The sequence below is a fragment of the Arachis duranensis genome, chromosome 5, assembly GCF_000817695.3.
Source record: "Arachis duranensis cultivar V14167 chromosome 5, aradu.V14167.gnm2.J7QH, whole genome shotgun sequence".
NCBI classification, from domain to species: Eukaryota; Viridiplantae; Streptophyta; class Magnoliopsida; order Fabales; family Fabaceae; genus Arachis; species Arachis duranensis.
In genome coordinates, this window is record NC_029776.3 from 7140719 (window position 1) to 7141154 (window position 436).

The 436-nt window shown below is 43.1% G+C and overlaps 1 protein-coding gene across 1 annotated transcript in view; it reads left to right on the forward strand.

The window, feature by feature from the left end:
- LOC107487713 (isoflavone 3'-hydroxylase-like) overlaps positions 1-436 on the forward strand; it is a 2086-nt gene that overhangs the window by 865 nt on the left and 785 nt on the right. The window lies entirely within an intron of this gene.

Below are 436 nucleotides of genomic sequence, written 5' to 3' on the forward strand. Positions count from 1 at the left end.
ACAACCGCAAAATAAATCAGGGACGTCCTGCATCGCCACAACAACGTATGCCGAGGCTCCAACACCTCAGGATGGACAACCTGGATGACGTCAAGTGCGCTATAGGGCATCCATATGAACTGAAAAAATCAAAATCAAATCGTTTGTACACTTAGTTAAGTGCTATAAACTGAAACAATGACTTGAGATACACAAATGTTCTGCGTACTTACCTGCCGAGGCTGTAACAAGTCGATCTTCATGCGAGCCATCTGTACCCGAGGTCCCTTGTTACTAATCCCAGGATTGTAACCAGACCATCTGCGTACAAGAAAACAGAAGAATTGCTTGCATAATTGAAAATAATAACAAGAATAATATATAGTACAAAACAATAACGGTACCTCGAGGCAAGGGGCCAGCTGATCTCATCATACCCAGATGGTCTAAGTGTGGG